Here is a 23844-nt window from a genome sequence, read left to right as displayed (position 1 = left end):
GGTGTGGAGGGCTGATGGGCCCAGCTCTGGTTTGCTTAGTGAGCAATCCCAGAAGAGTCCCTCAGGAGCTGAGGAGCCAGGGCCCTGCCTAAGCCCTTCTGTGGGCTAGGCAATTTCTTACTGTCCCATGTTATAGAGGTGGAAGCCGAGGCTCAGAAGGGGCTTGGGCCACCCTGGTGCCAAAGTCTGGCCTTTATCCCCCACCATGTCACCTCAGAATGTTTGGTGACTCCCTTTGCCCACTCATCTCCCCATTGCTACTTGGGGAGTAAATGCACCCAGCTCTGTTCCGCGCCCCCCCCCCCCCCCCCCCCCCCCCCCCCCCCCCGCCCAGGCCTGATGCCTGATCATGCAGCTGGAGGGAGGGGAGGTCCTGGGCCAGTCCAGACATCAAATAACAGAGACAGGATCAGCCCCAGATGGGTGGTGGGTAGGGATTGGGCTCTCATTTCAGGTTGAGCCTTCCCACCTGGATCCTTTCCACCACCCGAGGCAGTATGAGTAGTTGTTAAGAACCTGGGCAGTGGTATTAGACAGCCTGGTGTGAATCCCAGCTCCAGTATATACTTATCAACTTCGTGACCTTTGACATATTACTTAAGCTCTCTGTGCCTCTGTTTTCTCACCTGGAAAAGGAAGAAGATAGTAGAACCTACTCACAGTGCTGTTAGAGGATTAACTGGAATGCTCATGTACTGCACCAGGAGTGTTGCCTGGCACATAGTAGGCACTCGATATATTCTAGTCACAGTTGCCAGGGTTGCTATTAGCAGGACTATGGAATGTTCTAGGATGAGAGCAGATCCTCCCAGCTCCTGAGTGCAACTAGAAGCCAGAGACGAGGGGATAGAGTTGTAACCTTCCTCAACCTACCCCTGCCCCTACTCCCCTTCTCCAAACCTCAGGCCCTGAGTTTTTCATTACTTGGGGAGGAGATATGTGTGTGGGTTTTATTTTGGGCTTTATTTTTGTTCCATTTTACATGTTAACTATTTATACCCACCTTATTCCTTCAAGTGTTCTTGAGGGTTTCAAGCATACATGTGATACTGAGAAAGACTTAATCCAGAGCTGGGAAATAGGATGCAATAGGAAGAAAAGGCTCAGGGAACTTAGACCATGGACACACAGGGCCTGATGTTGAGCTGAATATTTGGGCCTGTGCTTCCTGGTAGTGAGAGTGAAGAGGGAAACATCAGTTAGAGATTCACACTGTCCTCAGGAACAGAGCAGCATAGGGCCCCAGGAGTGGTTTCCCAGGAAGAGGGGTCTTAGGGGAATGTGATATGAAGGCTTTTACACTTGCCAGGTTGGATCCAAGCAGCCCCTGCCCTCCTGCCTGGCCACCCCCTGGCAGTCAGGACAGTGGGTTCACTGGATTCACATTGCAGCCTGGGAGTGGGGACAGAGAACCTGGAGTCCTTGGTTAGACTGGGTGAGGAGCCTGCAGATGGTGCAGTATCATCCCATTCTTTTCACTTGGCACCTGAGCTCAGGGAGGCAGAGCTTAGTGATCAAGTGAGGTGAACCACCAGAGCTGGGCTGATCCTGCTGGGACCACCCCCCAAAGGTAGAGTCTGGTTCAAAGGCCCCTCATATACCATCTCTCAACCATTTCATTTTACAGGTGGGGAAACTGAGGCCTAGAGGGGAATTTGAGTACCTACTGTGTGCCAGGTGTTTTAAAGCCATCACTCACTTCTTCCTTACTGTGCCCTGTGGGTGTGCAAGAGGAAGCAGAGCTCATTGGGGCTGAGTAATGTGCTCAGGGCCACATGGCTGGGAAGCTGAGGAGCCAGGCTTGAACCCAGGCCTGTCTGGCTACAGAAGACGGGAGATATGTGGTGCTCCCTCCTGTCGACATCTTGACTGGCTAAAGTGGGAGCTGCATCTGTCCAGCCATTCCTGCATGCCACAGAAACTCAGGATTTGGGGAATGGAGGTCAGATCTGGGTCAGGGAAGCTGTCCAACTTAAAGCAGGAAGACCCTCTCTCCCTACACAGGGTGATGCTGGGGCACCGCACAAGGACTATTGGGCCAGCATGTGTGGGATGGGCCCTGGGCCACAAACCCTGATGTTTTTGCCCCTGCCCCAAGTTCCCCAGCCCCACCCCCACCCCCACCTCCAGCTCTGGTTTCTTTTGTCCAGCTGGGCCCATACAGCTGCAGGGCAGGGTCTGAGGTCAGCTCTGCCCAGTCTGCTTCTCTCCTCAAGAACTCTCAGTGTCTTCCCACTGCCTGACCATGGCTCCGGTTCCCTGTGCCCGTCCTTCCACCTCTCAACCCAGAGCCTAGCTCAGCCCTTGGGGCTCCCCTGCACCCCTTCTCATGATCTTACTTTGCAGGTACCAACCTTAGCCCTCCCCACCCCAACCCACTGGTTTCTGAACTGCTTAGGGTAGGACAAAGTGACCCTCTGTCCCAGTGCTGGCTGAACTCTTGGGGATGTGGGGGCTCCATAAAGCCTTGCAGGGAAGGAGAGTAAAAGAATGGACATTCAGCAATCACAGGGGATATGTCTCCAGTTTGCAGAACCTTGCCAAGTCCAGACCTCAGAACAGCCCCATAAAATAGCATCAATAACACCAACAGCAAGCCCAGCTGATGCTTCCATAGTACCTCCTGCATGCCAGGTGTTGTTTCAGGCATTTTCAGATCTTTGTTTATTTAATCCTCGCCACTGCCTATGAGGTGGTTCTACAAAAGAAAACACTGAAGCAGAGAGGTTAATTAACTTGCCCAAAGTAGCACAGTCCATAAGTAGCCAAGTGGAGATTGGAAGCCAGGCAGTCTGGATTCAATAGAAAGGAAAGGGGCCCACCATCTATTATGCTTCCATCATAGTGCAAGCATTTGGCATGTGCTGTCCCCTTGGCTGCTCATAAGGGCTGGCGAGGGAGTAGTGTGGCATTTATATTACAGGTGAAGAAACGGGCTCAAAGAAGATGAGGCCTGCCCAAGTCACACATCTGGGAGGAAGTAGACAAGGTGGGCTTCCCGTTAGTTCCATCTGACTCCAAGATGGAGCTGCCCTAGAGGTTGGAGGAGGGACAGGAGTGAGATGGTGAGAGCTCCCTTCCAGGTGTGTCCATCATGCAGGACCCAGTCCTCTGTAGGAACTGGGCAAGTTCTGGGGGCTGGACTCAGGCAGGCCCTGGGGCAGTGCACCTGCCCTACGCTGGTGGTCACATGGTATGGCTGTGATAAATGGGCTCCTGGCAGGCTGAGTATTAATCACACCGCCAGGTTTTGAGAGAGGCAGCTGCCTGAAATGCCTGCACTGGGGCAGGATCTCTCACCACGTGGTCTGGCTGGGCAGGGAGGTGAGGAGGCAGCCAGCGGCTGTCTCTGTGGGCAGTTGGTTGGAGTAGGAGCCCAGTCTGAGGAAGGAGATACAGCCCAACCTGGGTCCTACCTGAAGAAGGTTGGTTTGAAGGGTCTCATTTTTTTGCCCCATTTGTATGTCTTTGCAGAAATGTTTATTCAAGTCCTTTGCCCATTTTTTGACTGAATTATTTGTTTTTTGGAATTGAGTTGTAGGAATTCTTTATATATTCTGGATATTAACCCTTTATCAGATATATGGTTTGCAAATATTTTCTACCATCCCATAAGTTGCCTTTTCACTCTGTTAATTGTTTCCTTTACTGTGCAGAAGTTTTCAGTTTGATATAGTCCTTTTCTTTTGCTTTTGTTGCCTGTGTTTTTGGTGTCATGTCCAAGAACTCATTGCCAAATCTAATGTCATGAAATTCTCCTCCTGTTTTCTTCTAGGAGTTTTACAGTTTTGGGTCTTTAACGTTTTTGTGTGGTGTAAGTTAAGGGTCCAGCTTCATTCGTTTGCATATGGATATTCGGGAACTGAACATAGGCTGTAGCAACTGTAAGTTCATTCTTTCCTGTGTAATGTCTATATATCCAGGTCCACTGAGAGCAGGACCCACATTCTTTCCTCCCAGAGGATGGCTGTTGCCCTGGTGCCGAATCTTCTTCCCCCGCTTTGGATGCTGCTGCCCCCAAGGCAGGGCCTGAATCCCCACTGGGGTCTTATGAACTTCAGGGATGCAGGCTTCTGCCCCACCCATCTCCAGAGCCTCTGGATTGGGTCAGGAGCTCTGTGATGGAATAGACATGGTTGTCCAGTGTCAGTCTATGGAGTAGGACTTGGGCAGGACCAAAGACAATTGGTGTGACAATGTCAAGACTGGTCATTGATCTGTGGGAGAAAGGTCATCAGTGAGGCACCCTAAGCCTCTGGCCTCATCCTGTCCCAATTTTCTTCTGTTGACTTAGGTGATGGTGCAGAGTCCACATTTGCCAGCAAGAGGCAGTTCTCACCTTGGGTGGACAGCCAATGGAATTTCTTGGCTGAAACCCACCAAACCACCTGGAATTTTAGAGCTGGAAAAATGAAGGTCTGCACTTGGGCACTAAAGTTCAATGGCCATGGGATGGGCACATGGATGAGGACTGGGCAATTGCTGCCACACACCCTCTGGCAGTGCTGAGCTTCTCTCTCTTGAGCCCATTGGCACATGTTCAGGAATTTTTTGAGCCACTTGTTCAATACAGGCATCTCAGGTGCCCTGTCTTTTCCAGGCCTGGTGGATGCAGGCTCCACCTCTGATGGGGCTGCCTGTGAAGCCAGGGGATTAACGGGCTTTGCCACTTGCTTTCTGTGTGACCCAGGAAGGCCTTGTCCCCTCCCTGGGCCTAAGTTTCTCCATCTGTAAAATAACCATTATTTCCATCTTGTGAGGGAATTTTGAGAGTTAAACAAGATGATGGATGTGAGTCCCTTTCTTGTGAATCAGTCATGCTGTTATTATTACCTCTTTGGGTAGGGTTTGTTGGTTGTTCTGGGATCCCTCAAACACCCCTGAGACTCAGGTCAGGGTAGATAGTCATCAGCAGCATGTGTCTGGCTGTGTAAGTGTGCTGGAGTGAGGGGGTGCCTGAAGGATGCTGCTAGAGCTGAGCAGACACTGTGGCAACTGGGCAAGAGGAAGGGCCCCTGCCTCTTTCAGCTTGGGGCAAGGAGGGGGAGGAGCCCAGGTGACTGGTTTGTGCCCACTATATATAGCCACTCAGACATGCACACCCATCTATTTCTGTGTTCTTCCTCCTACTAGGGCGTGGGAGGGGAAAGAAAGTAGAACATCTAAAAATATAGCGGGGGAAAAATCTCCCAGAGCCTGAGCCTCAGCCAGAGTGATCTATCTAATTTTCTTGCTTTTGCTCCTGCACCCTGAACTTACCTCACAGCCGCCTTCACTCCTTTTGCAACCTTAGGGATGTTACCTCCGCCCACACTCATGCAACCTTCCCCTGGTGCCCTTTCTGTGAGTTTGGGGTCTTTCTGTCCCCATTTCACATGGTGGAAACTGAGGCCTGGAAAGGGCTCACTTCGGTGGGCCCACAGGCTCCCAGGGTTCTGCTATGGCCCCTCTGGATGCCCAGAGCGCCCCCCCCCCGCCCCCCTCCCCACCATAGGGCCTTGGACTCTGGCAGGTTTAGGACTTGGCTCTGTATTCGCTTGCTGCAATATCTTCCCTCTGAACCTCAGTTTCTCAACTACACAGGGGCTAAATGAAACCATTAGGTGGTGATGAGAATGGAAGGAGAGATGCAGGTAAAGCTAGACATGGGGCCAGGCACTTAAAAAGCACTCGGGCCCAGCCCGAGTGGCTCAGTGGTAGATCATGACCAATGAACCAGGAGGTCAGGATTCCATTCTCTGTTGGGGCACATGCCCGGGTTGCAGGCTCGATCCCCAGTAGGGGGCGTGCAGGAGGCAGCTGATCAATGATTCTCTCTCATCATTGATGTTTCTATCTCTCTCTCCCTCTCCCTTCCTCTCTGAAATCAATAATAAAAAATAGAAAATAAAAGCACTCAGTAAGTCAGCCCTTATCACCTTTGTTGTTATTATTTTCTTCATCTTTGTCCTGGCAGTGAGTCCCTCTTTTCCTGAGGCCAGGGACCTCTAAGCCCCATTTTCTGAGGCTTTGCTCAGTACAGTGTTGTTTAAAAGATGACTTTTCCCTTGGAAGCTTCCTGAGGGCAGGTCTGCATCCTGGTGCACAGTATGAGGGCAGCCTGCCCACCACAGCCTTCAGGCGGTGACAGTTTTGCTGAGGAAGGCAGGTCCAGTCTAAGGGTGAGTGAGCATCTGCCTCAGGCTAGGCTTCCACTCTACGGGCAGGTAGAGTGGGATGGGCTTTTGCCAACCCCACTTTAACGTTGGAATCCTGGAGAGCAGAGAGGGAAAGCCGTGGTCCCTGAGTCACACAGTTGGAACGGCAGGCCTGCGACAGAGGCTATCTGAATTCTCTGGATTCCCAAGTCTCTGGTTGTGGGGCCCCTCATCTGCCTGTCTCTCCTGTGGACTGAGGCCCCTCCGGGAAGGCTGAGCCTCCCATCCCCCCATGCTCCTTCATGTGCTTTTTGATGTCTTGCTGCCACCTGTGTCTGAACCTGACCATACAAGGGGTCTGAGGGGTTGAAGCCTTCCGAGACTGGGAGTGTGCACCCCTGGGCCTGTGTGATGGTTCAGTGTGACAATGTCACCCTACACCAAAGTGGGGAGACTAGTTATTGAAGCCTACATTTCCATCAGTGAACATTAACTCATTACCACATTTGTTTCCTTTTCCTCCATACACACCCACACACCATACCAATGAGTTATTTTGACATTGTGTAATTTTATCCATAAATGTTTCTGTAAAAGGTAAGAACCTTTAAAAAAATATAACCATAATGCCATTACCACACCTTAAAAGTCAAATGTTACCTGGCACTTGTTTTTTTTAAAAAATTTCTTTATTGATTAAGTTATTACATATGTGTCCTTATCCCCACATTACCCCCCATCCTCCCCACTCATGCCCTCACCCCCCTGTTGTCTGTGTCCATTGGTTAGGCCTATATGCTTGCATATAAGTCCTTTGGTTGATCTCTTCCCCTTACCCCCACCCTTCCCTACTTTCCCTCTGGGGATTGATAGTCTGATAGATGCTTCTCTGTCTCTGGATCTGTTTTTGTTCGTCAGTTTATGTTGTTCATTATATTCCATAAATGAGTGAGATCATGTGATATTTATCTTTCTCTGACTGGCTTATTTCACTTAGCATAATGCTTTCCAGTTCCATCCATGCTGTTGCATATGGTAAGGGTAAGAATTCCTTCTTTTTTACCTCAGCGTAGTGTTCCATTGTGTAGATATACCACAGTTTTTTAATCCACTCATCTGCTGATGGACACTTAGGCTGTTTTGAAATCTTAGCTATGGTGAATTGTGCTGCTATGAACATAGGGGTGCATATATCCTTTCTGATTGGTGTTTCTGGTTTCTTGGGATATATTCCTAGAAGTGGGATCACTGGGTCAAATGGGAGTTCCATTTTTAGTTTTTTGAGGAAACTCCATACTGTTCTCCACAGTGGCTGCACCAGTCTGCATTCCCACCAGCAGTGCAGAAGGGTTCCCTTTTCTCCACAATCTAGACAGCACTTGACTTTTGTTGATTTGTTGATGGTAGCCATTCTAACAGGTGTGAGGGATATCTCATTGTCAGTTTGATCTGCATCTCTTGGATGATTTAGTAACTTTGAGCATTTTTTCAAAAGTCTCTTGGCCATCTGTACGTCCATGTTGGAGAAGTATCTAATTAGGTCTTTTGCCCATTTATTTTTATTTTTTAACTTTTTTTTTTTTTTTTTTTTTACAAATATTACGTTTTTCGGTTTATTCTGTTACATTTTACTTGTAATTCAATTATGGCTTTAGTGTCTTTCTTTGATTGGTCTTGCTGCCCCCATATTTTTAAACAAAAGCCTCTGTAATAATAAGGAATTTATTACTGCCACAGCGCCACCTACTGGGGGGCCATTACAGAAGCAAGATAGTTGTAGCTTTACTTTGACCCACAGTTTTTAGAGTCCTTCTGAGCTTTGGTTTTATAAAATCCCAATTTCCTTGTCATTTTGAGAAACTATAACTTCTTTTGATAGCTACCGAGTCTCTTGCTGCAGCATAAAATCAGCAAGTTAGAATAAAAAAATATGCTCTTACTGTTACCTTAAATTGGCCCTGACTTCACCGACTTTGATTTTCTCTGTCCTATAATTGTAGCAGGGGCTCCAGATTGTGTGGGCAAGGGTTTGGATCTGGCGAAAATAACTTGGGGAGCTTCCAAAGATCCTGAGGAGTTGGCGATAGGTACGACTGCAGCAGAGTTAAGACTGCTCTGGACTCCGTTCGGCTGCCCTTCTGTGGTGGACCCTTTGGAAGCCCTCTGAGATGTTGCCTTTCTGAGGACTTGTTTGTGATTGGATGGGGGTTTGGGGACCAGGGAGGAGGAAGAGCTGGGAGGTGGCACCACTTTCTGTGGCAGAGTGACTGGCTTCTGGCCATCCGCTGTGGCACTGGAAATTCTGCAAGCTGCACCATTACTCATTGTCCATAAACTGGAGTTAGGTAGTGTCTGGCTGCCAAAGATCGCCTGGTGACGGGCTCGACTCTGGTCCAGAAGCTGCCGGGACTGAAGTTTTTGTTGTTCAAGTTGCTGCAGGGCAAAATGGAGCTGGTAACTGCCAGCTGTGGGGTGATACTTGTGCTGGGGGACTACCCCTGTAGCCTTGCTATACGCGTTGTTCTCTACCTCTCCCTCCCAGGCAAAGCCACCTGTTTGGAGGCCCCTCACAGTGTCTTCCTCATCCAAGCTGACACGTAGCCTGCTTCCAGGAGGGGTGGGGTGGCTCTCAGGAGCTTGGGGTTCTGACCATGTCGGGCCGCTAGGACTGATGACAGGCCGAAGGGTGGGGGGAGTTGAAGCACTGCTTCTGTTTATGATGCCGCTCGTCAAATTCAGGTTTGATACCTGCTGGGTGAGGAGGCTGATGTGAGTGGAGGGCGAGTACTGCCTCGCCGCCTGCTTCTCGGCTAGCCGCTGAAGTTCAGCTGTAACCATGCTTTGGTTGTACCGCCTGCTATATGAAGGAACATCTTCTCCCTCCTTTTGCATTTTGGCTACTCCTGAATGCTGCTTATTTGCATGGCCTGAACCTGCTGCCTTTGCTGAAGAGGGATGAGACAGTTTCTGGCTATAGATGTGTGCAGCACTCTGGAAAGAGGAAAAGGGGCCAATGGTGTAACTGCCTGATCGACAGCGTGGCTGGCCAGCAGGGCTTAGTACGTTCTGTGTCCCAGGATGAATGGAGGGAGAAGCACTGTCAGGGACTGTGCTCAGCAACACTGTTGGCTGGTGAGGCATGCTGGGGATGGCTGGAGGAATCTGAGATAAAGAAGCTTGGTGACCAGGCCTTGGTGCGAGGTCAGAGGTTGTAATAATAGATGACAAATGGTTGTTGGGAACTTTCTGCAGAAGATTAGCAGCAGGACCAGAAAAAGAAGCAGAGGAAGGATTGGTAAAGACTAATTTAGTCTCTTTTTCTGCTGAAGTGGTAAGTCCACCCTTTGCTCCGCTATCAGAATAACTGTTGCTGTTTTTAGAGCCTTTGGAGTGAGTCCCCAGGAAGACGCTTGCAGACTTGTTTTTTTGGGTATAAAAAGTCAACACCTCCTCCAGTTCAGCCTCACTTGCTTGTTTAATGAACTCCTGAAAATTTTCCGCATTCACCCCATCTTCCTCCTCTTCCTCACGTTTCTTCTTCGATTTCTTTTCAGCCGTCTGGTCTGTTTCCTTGTTGTACACAATGATAAAGTCACCCAGCTGATGGGCCAGGATTCTCCTGCGTTCCAGAAGTGCCAATCGTCGGCTGGGTAACACCATCCTCAGTGAGTGCTGGAGGTTACCTGATGCTCGCTTGAGGAAACGAACCACTAGCTCCATCTGTTCATCTTCCTTGGCAGCCCAACTGGCACTGAACGTTTGACCTCCGCTGTCTTTCATCAGGCGGATTTGGACATGCTGGAGATAGGCAGAGAATGCTATTCGGGCCTGCACTTTGCTAAGATTGCCATTCTCTTGCAGAATCTGCATCAGGTTAAATTTAGGGTCTGGTTCCTGAGTCTCAATTTTGTAGCACTGTTCACCTTTATTACTCCATTCTGAAACTTTCATGGCATTTTCTTTGGGTGAATTTTCTGCTGTTGTGCTCAATGAGGATGTGTATTTGGCTTGATTTTCTCCAAGGGACCCTGCAAACTCTTCCTGGGAAGCTTCTGGTTCTTCATCTTCATTTTCTAATACAACTTCTCCCTCCTCTTCACTCTCTGTCTCAGTTTTAACATTCATTTCAGCTTGTTGGGTAATCACTGGGTATTTTGCCCTCGTCCTTATTTTCCCACTCCGTTGTCTACGTTTTCGCACTTCCAAAGACAGGAGCTTCCTCTCATACAGAGCAGCATGCAGCCTGGCTTTTGAATTCATACTCTCTACCTTCAATTCCAGTGGTCCATCAGTAGTTACTCGTGTTCTTCCTGTCAATAAGCTTCTTCTTGGGTTTCCCCTGTCCGGGAAGAGACGTGTTGCCAGCATATAGTTCATGGAGGTTTTGTGTTCAAGGTGGGACCCGTATATTTCCTATGTCTCTGATGTAGGGAATATCCAAATAAATCCACCTCTCCAATCATTCTCTTCCTTCACCCTCCGTAAAACTCTGATCTCCTCCATTGACAGACAAGCACAGAACCACCTAGTTTCGCCGGCACCTTCTCCCGGGCTGAGCCCACAAGGTTTTTCATCTCCGCATCACTGGCAGAGAGTGGACGGGAACGCTGAGATTTTTGGAAAGGGTTTCGCCTGGAAGACTCAAAGGTGGGATAAATTGGTCGGGTTGATGCCCGCTGGGCAGGATCTTGGCACACAAATCCTACAACAGTGAACATATCTGAAATCATACTGGCTTTAATCTTTAGGTCCAGAGGGGCATCACAAGCCAAAGAAGGAGAGAGATTCACTTCCAACAACCATGGCTTCAGAGTAGAATCTATGAGCACGTCAAAGCCATAGAGTTCAAAACAACTGCTGCAATGAGGAACAAAGGTTTTACAGGCTGTAGCAATAGCTAGCTCAGCAGAGATTATAGTCTTAATGATCAGGTCTTCTACATGGGCCATCAACGCAGTTGTATCTCTGCCTTCTTGTTTCAGATACCTAAGCATAGCGCTCATGCTCCATTTGTTCCCATAATCCTCCACTTCTGGATCATCACAACTGACATAGACTCCACTCTTCTTATTCACACTGTAATTTGTCAGGTGCATGAACTGGTTCCGAATGTTTTTGGCTCCTTGATCATATCGCACAGTTGCAAACCTAGCCAATCCTTCTTCATAGAAATAGATGACAAGAGGATCATAGGAAGTCACAAGCACATAGAGGCGCACATCCAACTTGAAATCATCTATGAGCAGGGGGTTGTTAATGTAACGGGAGACCAGGATGTTCTCTTCCAGGGAAATCTGGTTTGGATTGTTGATCAAGTAGACGCCCCGCCCCCTAGAAGAGGCCACTGGTTTTACTATCCAAGGTCCCCGATCCTTTGAATAGCAGTTACAGAATTCTGCATACTCAGCTGGCAGCAGGAAGGTCTGAGGGAGGATGTGGAAAGCCTTGAATCCATGCGTATGCTGCATCCGAATGATGTTTTTGTACAGTCGGTCCTTTCGGGTTAGTTCATATGACCTGGGAAAATGGTTAACCTTTTGTGCTTCAGAGAGGGTGTGAAATAAGAAGGGCTTCAGGTGGGATCCTGTCCACATTAGGTTATAGTCAGTGCTGCTTGGGTGAACTTCATGAAATCCATGGGCTGTCAGAATGCTGCGTACCAGGCGACTGTCTGTTCGCACAATCTTGTAAGACAAATGGTAACGTTCTCCAATTACTCGAATATTGTTGTCCTTGGTCAGAATTGCCTCGGCATGGAATACCAAAATTGGAATTCTCCTGCAGCCTCCAGTCCACATGATACATGGATGATCCTCTTGGCTTACCACCTCCTCATCCTCTGAGGATGATGCTGTTTCCTCCAGGTCCCGGGCCATCAAGATTGGCATGTCCTTGAGGGTTTGTCATGCAGTCAGCAGACGGGGGGCCTCAGAGACCTTTCTTTGCAGAGTCACTGGATCAAACAATTTGGGTGGCACAGATACCTGTCTCATCTTCCCATGGCTCGGGGCGAGCTGGCGGGGAGCGCGCTCGGCGCCTACCTCCCTCCTCCTTCCCCAGCCCTACTCTCGGCAGCCACGGACGGCTGCTACCCCGGTTACTTCAACAACCAACCAGCCTTTTTTAACTTTTTAAAATAAATCTTTATTGTTCAAATTATTACAGTTGTTCTTCTTTTCCCCCCCATAGCTCCCCTCCACCCGGTTCCCACCCCACCTCCTGCTCTTACCCGGCCCACTGTCCTCGTCCATAGGTGTACGATTTTTGTCCAGTCTCTTCCCCCACCCCCCACACTCCCTTCCCTCCGAGAATTGTCAGTCCACTCCCTTTCCTTGCCCCTGTTTCTATTCTATTCACCAGTTTATTCTGTTCATCAGATTTTTTATTCACTTGATTTTTAGATTCATTTGTTGATAGATATGTATTTGTTGTCACTTTGTTGTTCATAATTTTTACCTTTGCCTTTTTCTTCTTCTTCCTCTTCTTAAAGAATACCCTTCAGCATTTCATATAATACTGGTTTGATGGTGAGGAACTCCTTTAGCTTTTTCTTGTCTGTGAAGCTCTTTATCTGACCTTCAATTCTAAGTGATAGCTTTGCTGTGTAGAGTAATCTTGGTTATAGGTTCTTGCTATTCATCACTTTGAATATTTCTTGCCACTCCCTTCTGGCCTGCATAGTTTCTGTTGAGAAATCAGCTGACAGTCATATGGATACTCCCTTGTAGGTAACTAACTGTTTTTCTTTCGCTGCTTTTAATATTCTCTCTTTGTCTTTTTCCCTTGGCATTGTAATTATGATGTGTCTTGGTGTGGTCCTCTTTGGATTCCTTTTGTTTGGGGTTCTCTGCGCTTCCTGACCTGTAAGTCTATTTCTTTCATCAGGTAGAGGAAGTTTTCTGTCATTATTTCTTCAAATAGGTTTTCAATATCTTGCTCTGTCTCTTCTTCTGGCATCCCTATAATTCGGATGTTGGTACGCTTGAAGTTGTCCCAGAGGCTCCTTGCGCTATCTTCATATTTTTGTATTCTTTTTTTCTTTTGCTTTTCTGGTTGAGTGTTTTTTGCTTCTTCGTATTTCCAATTTTTGACTTGATTCTTGGAATCCCCTAGTCTGCTGTTGGATCTCTGTATATTATTCTTTATTTCAGTCAGTGTATGCTTAATTTCTAATTGGTCCTTTTTCATATCCTTGAGGGTCTCACTATATTTCTCATAGGTTTCTAGAAGATCCTTTTTTTTCTTTAATGTTTATTTTATTTTATTTTTTTATTTTTATTTTTTTTATCGCTAAAAGTATTACAAAGGGTATTGCATACGTGTCCTTTTTTTTTGTTTCCCTGCCCTTGACAATCCCCTGGCCTCCTAGCCCCCAGTGTCTTATGTCCATTGGTTATGCTTATATGCATGTATACAAGTCCTTCAGTTGATCTCTTACCCCCCTCCCTCCTGCCCCCCAAACCTCCCCGGCCTTCACGCTGCAGTTTGACAACCTGTTTGAGGCAGCTCTGCCTCTGTATCTATTATTGTTCAAAAGTTTATAAAAATCTCTATTATCCATGAATGAGTGAGATCATGTGGTATTTTTCCTTCATTGACTGGCTTGTTTCACTTAGCATAATGCTCTCCAGTTCCATCCATGCTGTTGCAAATGGTAAGAGTTCCTTCTTTTTTACAGCAGCATAGTATTCCATCATGTAGATGTACCACAGTTTTTTAATCCATTCATCTACTGGCACTTAGGCTGTTTCCAGATCTTAGCTATGGTGAATTGTGCTGCTATGAACATAGGGGTGCATATATCCTTTCTGATTGGTGTTTCTGGTTATTGGGATATATTCTTAGAAGTGGGATCACAGGGTCAAATGGGAGTTCCATTTTTAGTTTTTTGAGGAAATTCCATACAGTCTTCCATAGTGGCTGCACCAGTCTGCATTCCCACCAGCAGTGCAGAAGAGTTCCTTTTTCTCCACATCCTCTCCAGCACTTGTCGTTTGTTGATTTGTTGATGATAGCCATCCTGACAGGTATGAGATGGTACCTCATTGTTGTTTTGATTTGCATCTCTCGGATGATTAGTGACTTTGAGCATGTTTTCACATGTTTCTTGGCTTTCTGAATGTCCTCTTTTTGAAAGGTGTCTATTTAGGTCCTTTGCCCATTTTTTGATTGGATTGTTTATCTTCCTTTTGTTAAGTTGTATGAGTTCCCTATAAATTTTGGAGATTAGGCCCTTATCAGATATGACATTGGCAAATATGTTTTCCCACTCAGAGGGTTTTTTCGTTGTTTTGTTGATGGTTTCTTTTGCTGTGCAGAAGCTTTTTATTTTGATATAGTCCCATTTGTTCATTTTCTCTTTAGTTTCAAGTGCCCTAGGAGCTGTATCAGTGAAGAAATTGCTTCGGCATATGTCTGAGATTTTGTTGCCTTTGGATTCTTCTAGAATTTTTATGGTTTCCTGTCATATATTTAAGTCCTTTATCCATTATGAGTTTATTTTTGTGTATGGTGTAAGTTGGTGATCTTGTTTCATTTTCTTGCATATATCTGTCCAATTTTCCCAACACCATTTATTGAAGAGACTATCTTGGCTCCATTGTATGTTCTTGCCTCCTTTATCAAATATTAATTGAGCATATTGGTTTGGTCCGATTTCTGGGTTCTCTATTCTATTCCATTGATCTATATGTCTGTTCTTGTGCCAGTACCAGGCAGTTTTGAGAACAGTGGCTTTGTAATACATCTTGATATCTGGTATTGAGATCCCACCTACTTTGTTCTTTCTCAGGATTGCTGCAGCTATTTGGGGTCTTTTTTATTCCAGATGAATTTTTGGAGAGGTCGTTCTAGATCTGTGAAGTATGCTGTTGGTAGTTTAATGGGAAGTGCATTGAATTTATAGATTGCTTTGGGTAGTATGGACATTTTAATGATGTTGATTCTACCAATCCATGAACACGGTATGTTCTTCCATCTGTTTATGTCTTCCTCTATCTCTTTTTTCAATGTCCTATAGTTTTCTGAGTAGAGGTTTTTTACCTCTTTAGTTAAGTTTATTCCTAGGTAGCTTAATTTTTTTGGTGCAATGGTAAATGGGATTGTTTTGATAATCTCTCTTTCTGAAAGTTCACTATTGGTGTATAGGAATGCCTCAGATTTCTTGGGGTTAATTTGGTATCCTGCTACATTGCCAAATTCATGTATTAAGTCTAGTAGCTTTTTGATGGAGTCTCTAGGGTTTTGTATGTATAATATCGTGTCGTCTGCAAATAAGGACAGTTTTACTTCCTCTTTTCCAATTTGGATGCCTTTTATTTCTTCTTCTTGTCTAATTGCAATGGCTAATACTTCCAGTACTATGTTGAACAGGAGTGGTGAGAGTGGGCATCCCTGTCTTGTTCCTTTTCTTAGGGGAAATGGTGTTAGTTTTTGTCCATTGAGTATGATGTTGGCTCTGGGCCTGTCATATTTGGCTTTTATTATGTTGAGGTATGATCCTTCTATTCCCACCTTGCTGAGAGTTTTTATCAAAAATGAGTGTTGGATTTTGTCAAATGCTTTTTCTGCATCAATTGATATGACCATGTGGTTTTTTTCTTTCAATTTGTTTATGTGATGTATCACATTTATTGATTTGCGGATATTGTACCATCCTTGTCTCCCTGGGATAAATCCTACTTGGTCATGGTGTATGATCTTTCTGATGTACTGCTGGATCCGATTTGCTAAGATTTTGTTGAGGATTTTGGCATCTATGTTCATGAGGGATATTGGCCTGTAATTCTCTTTCACTGTGTTGTCTTTACCTGGTTTTGGTATTAGGGTGATGCTGGCTTCATAGAATGAGCTTGGAAGTGTTCCTTCCTCTTGAATTTTTTGTAGTAGTCTGAGGAGGATAGGTTTTAGTTCTTCCTTGAATGTTTGGTAAAACTCCCCTGTGAAGCCGTCTGGTCCTGGGCTTTTGTTTGCTGGAAGCTTTTTGATGACTGCTTCAATTTCTTCCATAGTTATTGGCCTATTGAGATTTTTAGATTCTTCCTGATTGAGTTTTGGAATGTTATATTTTTCTAGGAATTTGTCCATTTCCTCCAGGTTGTCTAGTTTGTTGGAATAGAGCTGTCCATAGTATTTTTTAACAATCATTTGTATTTCTGTGGGGTCTGTTGTTATTTCGCCTCTATGATTTCTGATTTTGTTTATTTGGGTCCTCTCTCTTTGCTTCTTGGTGAGTCTGGCTAGAGCAGCCATGGGCAAACTACAGCCCGTGGGCCGGATCCGGCACGTTTGAAATGAATAAAACTAAAAAAAAAAAGACCGTACTCTTATAAGTAATGATGTTTACTTTGAATTTATATTAGTTCACACAAACACTCCGTCCATGCTTTTGTTCAGGCCATCTGGTCCAGTTTAAGAACCCATTGTGGCCCTCGAGTCAAAAAGTTTGCCCAACCCTGGGCTAGAGGTTTGTCAATCTTCTTTATCCTTTCAGAGAACCAGTTCTTGGTTTCATTGATTTTCTGTATTGTCTTTTTGGTCTCTATGTCATTTATTTCTGCTCTAATCTTTATTATCTCTGTCCCTCTGCTCACTCTGGGCTTTTCTTGTTGCTCTCTTTCTAATTCTTTGAGATGTAGAGTTAGATGATTTACTACCATTTTTTCTTGTTTTTTGAGATAGGCCTGTAGAGCTATAAACTTCCCTCTCAGAACTCCTTTCATTGTGTCCCATAGGTTTTGGATTGTTGTGTTTTCATTGTCATTAGTTTCCAGGATGTTTTTAATTTCTTCTTTGATCTCATTGGTAACCTAATCAATATTTAATAACATGCTATTCAGCTTCCAAGTATTTGAGTATTTTGGGTTGTTTTTATTGTAGTTTATTTCTAATATTATGCCATTGTGGTCTGAGAAGATGCTTTTTATGATTTCAATCTTATTGAATTTGGGGAGACTTTGCTTGTGACCCAATATGTGTTCTATTTTTGAATCTGTACCATGAGCAGTTGAGTAGAATGTATATTCCGCGGCTTTGGGGTGAAGTGTTCTGAAGATGTCTATTAAGTCCATCTGATCTAGTGAGTCATTTAGGATTGTTGTTTCTTTGCTGATTGTTTGTCTAGAGGACTTATCCAGTGATGTCTTTGGTGTATTAAAGTCCCCTACTATGATTGTATTGTTGTCGATCTCTCCTTTGATACCTTCCAGGAGTTTTTTTTATGAATTTGGGTGCTCCTGCATTGGGTGCATATATGTTTACCAGGGTTATATCTTCTTGTTGTATTGATCCCTTTAGTATTATGAAGTGGCCTTCCTTATCTCTTGTTATGGCCTTCACTTTGAGGTCTATTTTGTCAGATATAAGTATTGCTACCCCAGCTTTTTTTTCATTTCCATTTGCCTGAAAGATATTTTTCCATCCCTTCACTTTCAGTCTGCTTGCGTCTAATGAGGTGGGTCTTTTGTAGACAGCAGATGTATGGGTCATGGTTTTTTATCCATTCAGCCACTCGATGTCTTTTGGTTGGAGCATTTAGTCCGTGTACGTTTAAAGTTATTATTGAAAGGTACTTGTTTGTAGCCAATTCTTTTTTTGTGTGTGGCTGTTTTCTTTCTGAGATTTTTATTTCTTCTTTTTACACCAGTCCCTTTAGCATTTCTTGCATGGCTGGCTTGGTGGTGATAAACTCCCTTAGCCTTTTTTTGTCTGTGAAGCTTTTTATTTCCCCTTCAATTTTGAATGATAGCCTTGCTGGATAGAGTATTCTTGGATTCAGTCCTTTGCTTTGCATCACTTTGTAAATTTCCGTCCATTCTTTTCTGGCCTGATGTGTTTCTGTTGAGAAATCATTTGATAATCTAATGGGAGTTCCCTTGTATGTAACTTTTCGTCTCTCTCTTTTAGCCTGTAAGATCTCTCTTTGTCCTGAACATTTGCCATGGTAATTATGATGTGTCTTGGTGTGGGTCTTTTCGGGTTCACCTTGTTTGGGACTCTCTGGGCTTGTGTGACTTTTTTCTTCCCCATCTCAGGGAAGTTTTCTGATATTATTTCTTCGAATAGGTTTTCTAATCCTTGTTCATCTCTCTGTTGTTCTGGCACCCCTATTATTCGTATGTTGTTTCGTTTCATGTTGTCCCAAAGCTCCCTTAGGCTCTCCTCCTGTCTTTTAATTTTTTTCTCCAATTGCAGTACAGTTTGGGTGTGTTTTGCTTCCTTGTCTTCAAATTCACTAATTCGCTTCTCCTAGTCTACTGTTGATACTTTCAATGGTGTTTTTTATTGCAGCTATATCGCTCTTCATGTCTTCTTGGGTCTTACTTAAGTTGTTGATTTTTTCATCCATTTCTTCTAGCTTCTTGCATATGTTATTGATTTTTTTCCTCCATCCGGTTTATGCACTCTAGGACCCTTACTCTGAATTCTTTTTATGTCATGTTTCATACCTCTATCTCACTTAGCTGCTTTTCTGGCGAGTCCTCATTTTCTTTCCTTTGGGGGTTTCTTTGTCTACCCATGTTTGATCTCACTGACATATGTAGACATTGAGTCATTCAGTGGCTGCTCCCTGGGTGGCAGTGGCTCCTTGTGTGGTTGTGGTAGCCGCTGCTCCTCCGTTGGTAGCAGGTCCTCTGTTGGTTGCTGTTCACAGCTGTGGTGGCTCTTCTGGCTGGTGGAGGGAGGCTTCACACACAGTAACTGTTCCCCAGACAGAGCGTGTGGTGATCAGGAGGCCACTGTTGCTTGGATCTTTGGGGGAAGTCTAACCTTTCCGTGGGGAGAAGCAGGGCTCGTCTGAGTTCATGTAGTCGCACTGCTTGAGAGCCGTTGCCTCCAGGTTAGTAGCCGATCTCTGGATGCCGGTAACAGCCACTCAAGATGGCGCGGTCTCACGGCTGAGCCGGTGCCCTGGAGGATGTTTCAGCCTCAATCTCTAACCGTTCCCTTTTTCTAGGAGTTCTCTGTCTTTCCTGGCTGCAGACTGTCTCTCAGCTGAATCTCCTCTGCTTATTCTGGCTGTATGTTCCCCGTTTCAGCTGCTCGCCCTTATCTGCTCCGGGACAAAGCACCAACACGTCCGTCTAAACCTCCGCCATTTTTTCCTCCTCTAGAAGATTCTTGAGTAACCTTATAACCATGGTTTTGAACTCTATATCCAGTAGTTTGCTTTCCTCTATTTCTGTCATTTGTGATCTGTTTCTTTGTCTCCGCATTTTGGCTGCTTCCCTGTGTTGATAGAGTGGCTTTGTGTGCTAGGTGTCCTATAGGGCCCAGTGGCTCAGCCTCCCCAATTACCTGAGGTGGACACTCTTGGTGCACCCCTTTGTGGGCTTTGTGCACAGTCTTGTTGTAGTTAAGCTTTGATTGCTGTTGGTATCATTGGGAGGAATTGACCTCCAGGTCAATTGGCTATAAGGACAAATTGTGTCTACAATGGGAGGACGTCTGTGCTGGAGACACCCTTATGGGGCAAGACTTGCTTCAGTGGGGCTTTGGCGCTCACTGAGTCTGCCCCCTGAGTGTGTCTGTTATGGATGTGAAGAGTTGTAATCTGGATAGTCTCCCTCTGACCACTGGGTAGATTGGCTATTGGATCTCCAAGGAGGTGCAAAGTCAACCACTGTATGAAGCCACCCAGCAGCAGCTACAGAGAGATCTGCAGATTCCTCCTCTTTGTTTGGGGTTTGGGTTGCCCAGATGAGGCACGGCTGTGAAGTAATGCAGGCTGCTGAGGAGACTTAGGCCTTCTTTTAGAATCTCTGGGATTCTCTGACCCAGCTACAGTTTGACAGGTTTTTAAGTGGAGAAAGGCCAGGCCATTCATATGCAAAAGCCTCTGCTGCACAGCTTGGGTGGGGATGTAAATTGGGTGAGGCAGAGTCTCAGGGAATCACCAGGGAGCAAACCGCAATGGCTGCCTGTCTGCTTTGCCTTGGAGAGGTCCTTGGGTCTGTGTCCCTCGGCCCTGTGCAGGAATAATGAACGCTGCAAGCACTTCTGCGAGGAAGCTGCCCTCATGTTCTGGCCTGATGCCTGACAGTACAGTTTCTCTTTATATGAGTCTGGGTCCCCAAATTTTCGCCCGCAGCTGGAGTTCAGAGCAGCCGGGAACTTGTATCTCCCTCCTGATTGAAAAAGACAACAGCGTACCCAGCTGCCAGCCCCTTTCACGTGCACTTTTGTACTCCACACTTCCACCTCCTGCCAGACTCAATGCGCTTTTCTCTTTCCTTCTAGTGGTAGAATTTCCACTCAGCCAGCCTTCCCGTGGTTCTGGATAATATTCATTTCATCTTTTAGTTGTAGTTTTAATGTGGTTGTACGTGGCAGCAAGTTCAGGTGTTTACCTGTGCTGCCATCTTGGTTCTTCTCCTCCTTTGCCCATTTTTTAATTGGATTGTTTGTCTTCTTTTTGTTAAGTTGTATGAGTTCCCTATATATTTTGGAGATTAACCCCTTATCAGATGTAACAAATATGTTATCCTATGTAGTGGGCTCTCTTGTTATTTTGTTGATTGTTTCTTTTGCTGTGCAGAAGCTATTTATTTTATTATGGAACCATTTGTTTATTTTCTCCTTAGTTTCTATTGTCCTAGGAGATATATCAGTAAACATATTGCTATGAGATATGTCCGAGATTTTGGTGCCTATAGTTTCTTCCAGGACTTTTATGGTTACACATCTTATATTTAAGTATTTTGTCCATTTTGAGTCGAGATCATGTGATATTTGTCTTTCTCTGACTGGCTTATTTCACTTAGCATAATGCTCTCCAATTCCCTCCATGCTGTTGCAAATGGTGAAAGTTCTTTCTTTTTTATAGTGGCATACTATTCCATTGTGTAGATGTACCACAGATTTTTAATCCACTCATCTGCTGATGGGCACTTAGGCTGTTTCCAAATCTCAGTTATTGTAAATTGTGCTGTTATGAACATAGGAGTGCATACTAGTATATCCTTTCTGATTAGTGTTTCTGGTTTTTGGGGATATAGTCCTAGAAGTGGGATTACTGGGTCAAATGACACTTCCATTTTTAACTTTTTGAGGAAACTCCATACTATCTTCTACAGTGGCTGCACCAGTCTGCATTCCCACCAGCAGTGCACAAGGGTTCTTTTTTCTCCACATCCTTGCCAGCACTTCTCATTTGTTGATTTGTTGATGATAGCTATTTTGACAGGTGTGAGATAGTACCTCATTATTATTTTGATTTGCATCTCTTAGACGATTAATGACTTTGAGCATGTTTTCATGTCTCTTGGCTTCTATATGTCCTCTTTCAAAAAGTGTCCATTTAGGTCCTTTGCCCATTTTTTGATTGGATTGTTTATCTTCCTTTTATAAAGTTGTATGAGTTCTCTGTAAATTTTGGAGATTAAACCCTTATCTGAAATAACATTGGTGTGCAGTGGGCTTTCTTGTTGTTTTGTTGATGGGTTCTTTTGCTGTGCAGAAGCTTTTCATTTTGACATAGTCCCATTTGTTTATTTTCTCCTTACTCTACATTGCCCTAGTAGCCATGTCGGTAAAGATATTGCTACAACATATATCTGCTATTTTGCTGCCTATGGAATTTTGTAGGATTTTTATGGTTTCCTGTCTTACACTTAAGTCCTTTAGCCATTTTGAGGTTTTTTTGTGTGTGTATGGTGTAAGTTCATTTTTTTGCATGTATCTGTCCAATTTTCCCAACACCATTTATTGAAGAGACTGTCTTGACTCCATTGTATGCTTTTGCCTCCTTTGTCAAATATTAATTGAGCATAATGGCTTAGGTCGATTTCTGGGTTCTCTGTTCTGTTCTCTGGTCTATATGTCTGTTCTTGTGCCAGTACCAGGCAATTTTGAGAACTGTGGCTTTGTAATATAGCTTGATATCTGGTATTGTGATCTCTCTAACTTTGTTCTTCTTTCTCAGGATTGCTGTGGCTATTCGGGGTCTTTTTTTAAAAAATATATTTCATTGGTTTTTTACAGAGAGGAAGGGAGAGAGATAGAGAGTTAGAAACATTGATGAGAGAGAAACATCGATCAGCTGCCTCCTGCACACTCCCCACTGGAGATGTGCTCACAACCAAGACACATGCCCTTGACTGGAATCGAACCCTGGACCTTTCAGTCCGCAGGCCGACGCTCTATCCACTGAGTCAAACCAGTTATGGCTGGGTTTTTTTTTCCAGATGAATTTTTGGAGAGTTTTTTCTAGATCTTTGAAATATGCCATTGGTATTTTAATGGGGAATGCATTGAATCTGTAGATTGCTTTGAGTAGTATGGACATTTTAATGATGTTGATTCTACCAATCCATGAACATGGTATGTTCTTCCATTTGTTTATGTCTTCTTCTATCTCTTTTTTCAATGTCCTATAGTTTTCTGAGTATAGGTGTTTTACCTCCTTAGTAAAATTTATTCCTAGGTATCTTAATTTTTTTTGGTTCAATAGTAAATGGGATTTTTTTTTTTTACTTTCTCTTTCTGTGAGTTCATTGTTGGTATATAAAAAAGCTATAGATTTCTGGGTGTTAATTTTGTATCCTGCTCCATTGCCGAATTCATTTATTAGGTCTAGTAGTTTTTTGATGGAGTCTTTGGGGTTTTCTATTTACAGTATCATATCATCTTTGAATAATGACAGTTTTACTTCTTTTCCAATTTGGATGCCTTTTATTTCTTCTTCTTGTCTGATTGCTATGGCTAGCACTTCCAATACTACTTCAAACAGGAGTGGTGAGAGTGGGCATCCCTGTCTTGTTCCTGTTCTTAGGGGAAATGGATTTAGTTTTTGCCCATTGAGTATGATGTTGGCTGTAGGTTTGTCATATAAGGCTTTTATTATGTTGAGGTATGATCCCTCTATTCCCACTTTGCTGAGAGTTTTTATCAAGAAAGAGTGTTGGATTTTGTCAAATGCTTTTTCTGTATTGATTGATATGATTATGTTATATTTCTCCCAATTTGTTTATGTGATGTATCACATTTATTGATTCGCAGATATTGTACTATCCTTGCATCCCTGGAATAAATCCCACTTGGTCATGGTGTATGATCTTTCTAATGTAATACTGGATCTGATTTGTTAGAATTTTGTTGAGGATTTTAGCATCTATGTTCATCAAGGATATTGGCCTGTGGTTCTTTTTTTTGTGGTGTCTTTATCTGGTTTTGGAATTAGGGTAATGCTGGCTTCATAGAAAGAGCTTGGAAGTGTGCCTTTCTCTTGAATATTTTGGAATAGTCTGAGGAGGATAGGTTTTAGTTCTTCTTTGAATGCTTGGTAGAACTCCCCTGTAAAGCCGTCTGTACCAGGGCATTTTTTTTTTTTTTTTTTTTTTTTTGCTGGAAGACTTTTGATCTCTGCTTCAGTTTCTTTGGTGGTTATCAGCCTATTTTGGTTTTTTGATGCTTCCTGATTGAGTTTTGGGAGCTTGTATTTTTTCAAGAATATGTCCATTTCGTCTAGGTTGTCAATTTTGTTGGAATAGAGTTGTTCATAGTATTTTTTCATAATCCTTTGTATTTCTGTGGGATCAGTTGTTACTTCACCTCTTTCATTCATGATTTTGTTTATTTGGGTCCTCTCTCTTTGTTTCTTGGTGAGCCTGGCTAGAGGTTCATCAATCTTGTTTAGCCTTTCAAAGAACCAGCTTTTGATTTTTGTTGATCTTTTATATTGTGTTTTTTTTTTTTGTCTCTATGTCAT

The 23844-nt window shown here is 44.4% G+C and overlaps 1 protein-coding gene and 1 pseudogene across 2 annotated transcripts in view; one reads left to right on the top strand and one right to left on the bottom strand.

Moving 5' to 3' along the window:
* The window catches only part of LINGO1 (leucine rich repeat and Ig domain containing 1), a 275201-nt gene that overhangs the window by 94958 nt on the left and 156399 nt on the right, over positions 1-23844 (top strand). The window lies entirely within an intron of this gene.
* On the bottom strand, positions 8085-12104 carry LOC139005039 (tubulin polyglutamylase TTLL5 pseudogene; annotated as a pseudogene).

The sequence above is a fragment of the Myotis yumanensis genome, unplaced genomic scaffold (assembly GCF_028538775.1).
Source record: "Myotis yumanensis isolate MYYU_CA2020_CCGP unplaced genomic scaffold, mMyoYum1.0.hap1 SCAF_1, whole genome shotgun sequence".
NCBI classification, from domain to species: Eukaryota; Metazoa; Chordata; class Mammalia; order Chiroptera; family Vespertilionidae; genus Myotis; species Myotis yumanensis.
The sequence above is the reverse complement of the archived record's forward strand: the minus strand, read 5'-3'. Positions and strand labels throughout refer to the sequence as shown.